Below are 3,082 nucleotides of genomic sequence, written 5' to 3'. Positions count from 1 at the left end.
TGCAGACTACATTGTAAGTACAGTACAGTGTTTGTGATATCCTAGTAATCGTTACACAAAAAACCAAACATTGCAGCTGCAAAAAGGGAAGATCCAGCATTACTGAAGATCAAGAGGCCTTCCAGAAGAAAGAACCATAAGGAAGAATTCAGACTAATGCATGGAACATTTTATAAAAGCAATTTCAACGATATGGGCAGAAATGGTAACTTGCCATCTCAGATAATTTACAGCTAGCCATTCTGAAGTATTTCCATGATGCTCTGATGTAAAGTAACCTGGAATTTACAGAGTCTCTAATGTATGGAAGTAACTCGTCCACAGTAGTGAGAGGTTGACGGCTCAGGGCACTTTCAGACATCAATAACACAGGTGGTGCATAGCACCTGGGGAATGAATGAACAGGATATGTGCACACACCCACAGCAGCAATTTTCAGGGGCTTATTTATGAAACATTGGAAGTTACTAGAACAGTCTATCTAAAAATAATAGGAGCTCTCTCTTATGAGGCAGATAGTTCAGCTCCATCTGTATTTTCATTGTGAAGTGTTAATTCTTGTTGATGACCCTGCTATCATAATATTCACAATATGATACTGCAAAGTGTAGGGTTCAATACAAATGGAAGGAGTAAAGGTAACAATTCGGTCTAATTGAGGCATTGAATGGTTGACAGGCACATAAACAAAATTGAAAATATTATCTTACAGACAATGTTCAACTGAAAATTTTGCTATCTCAGACAATGTCCTGAAGATTTTGTTACCTCAGACAATGTCATCCTTCCAAGCTAACTAATACACCATCTGCACCCATAATATTGCCCTGGTGTTGTACTTCAGGTGAGCTGAGGACTTGAGGGAAGGGTGACCGACAGATGGGAAGGGGAGTCCTCAAGGAAACAGGAAAGATAATAACACCAGTGAGCTCACCTTGTCTTGTCACAGGAAAGGGCAGGAGGGGTCACCCAAATCAAAGGAAAGTGGTGCATGGGGGAAGGGCGTCCAAGGAGACAGTTCATCCATGGAATTTAGAGAACCAGATATTTCAGGGTGGGATGGGTGCAGATGGAACAGGTTCTGAAGCAGCCACTCAATTTCAGCATGTTCTGCAACTGCATGATCAGTTTTACTAATGGCCACAGTTCAGCAGTGCTTATTTGTTAGGAGGGCTACTGATTGGTGGTCACATCCATGTAAAAAGCTGTGCAGAAGCTACAGTGGACTTTGTATATGCAAGATTTTTTTCACCAATGGCCATCCCTCTGAAGGAGGAGGATATCCCAGCAATGGCACTGTAATAAGATGTGCCAAGTGGTTGCATAGGACATGTCTTCTACTGGGATGTGACCCATGTGGCAGGAGGTGGGACCAGATGCGGCAGAATGATGAAGCAGTATATTTTATGGATTGGTTGGTCAGTGGAACATCACTTTGAAAGAGGGTGAAGGATTTTATGATGGATACTCCTAATTTCTGTTCACAATGCTGGTCAAAACCCAACTGGAAGGTTGTTCCAATTCAGAGTGACATTGGTGAGTGAAAGTGGGGGACAGGCAGTTGGGTGCAAGGATGGAGGGTTCTCTACACTTTTGCTAAAACTATGTCATCTTCCCTTCAGGGATTCCCATTGGAGTCACAAAGCATCAACGTAATACATGTTGATCGAAACTACTGGCAACAAATCTTGAAGCACGTGTCTGAATTGTCTTGATATCTTTGTTTAATCTGACCTCATGGGATTATGAGCAATACTCAAGAATGGATCGCACAGTGTCCTATATGCTGTCTCTTTCATAGATGAGCTGCACTTTCCTAAAATTCTCCCAATAAACCCAAGTCGATCATCTGCCTTCCTTCCTACTGTCCTTAGATGTTCCTTCCATTTCATATCACTTTCTAATGCTATTTCTAGATATCTCATTGATGTGACTGTGTCAAAAAGAACACTGCTAGTTCTGTATTTGAACATTATGGGTTATTTTTCCTATTCATCCACGTTTTTTTACATTTAGAGAAAACTGTCATATATCACACCAATCAGAAGTTTTGTCTAAGTCAACTTGTATCCTCCTACAGTAAATCAGTGATGACAGTTTCACATATACCACAGCATCCCTTTGAAGGAATAGGACAGATTCCTGCCCATCAGGGACTCCCATTGGAGTCACAAAGCATCAACATAATACATGTTGAGCAAACCTACTGGCAACAAATCTTGCAGCATGTGTCTGAATTGCTTTGATATCTTCCTTTAATCTGACATGGTGGGATGACATGGAACAGATTCCTATTCACCCTGTCTGTCAGATTATTTATACAGAGAATAAGAACAGTCCTATCACACATTCCTGGGGTATTCCTGATGATAGCTGGAGATTCCTATTCACCCTGTCTGTCAGATTATTTATACAGAGAATAAGAACAGTCCTATCACACATTCCTGGGGTACTCCTGATGATAGCGTTGTCTCTGATGATCACTAGTCATTGAGAACAACATACTTGGTTCTACTACTTAAGAAGTCTTTAAGTGACTCACTGGGAATCTAATTCACGTACTTGGACCTCTGTTAACTGACTGTTGTGGGGGACCATATCAAATACTTTCCAGAAATCTAGGGATATGGAACCTGTTGCCCTTCATCCATAGTGCACATGATACTGTGCGAGAAGAGGGAAAACTGAGGTTTTCACTAGTGATGGTTTCTAAATCAATGCTGTTTTTGTTGACAGATGTTTTCAAGTAAATTTATTATAGTCAGACTCAGAATATGTTCAAGAATCTGCAGCAAACTGATGTCAATGATATTGGTCTGTAATTTTGTGGGTCCATTCTTTTACCCTTCTTATATACAGAACCACCTGTGCTTTTTTCCCAGTCAGTTGGGACTTTGCACTGAGTGAGAGATTCATAATAACTGCAAGATAAGTAAGGGGCCAATGCTGTAGAATACTATCTCTAAAATCAAATTGGAATTCCATTTTTACTAGGCAACTTTTTGATTTTCATTTCCCTCAGTTGTGTCTCTGTGCCAGAAATGCCTATTACTATGTCCTCTGTATGGCAATCTGTATGACA

This window comes from Schistocerca piceifrons, chromosome 2 (genome assembly GCF_021461385.2).
Source record: "Schistocerca piceifrons isolate TAMUIC-IGC-003096 chromosome 2, iqSchPice1.1, whole genome shotgun sequence".
Classification (NCBI taxonomy): domain Eukaryota; kingdom Metazoa; phylum Arthropoda; class Insecta; order Orthoptera; family Acrididae; genus Schistocerca; species Schistocerca piceifrons.
The sequence above is the reverse complement of the archived record's forward strand: the minus strand, read 5'-3'. Positions refer to the sequence as shown.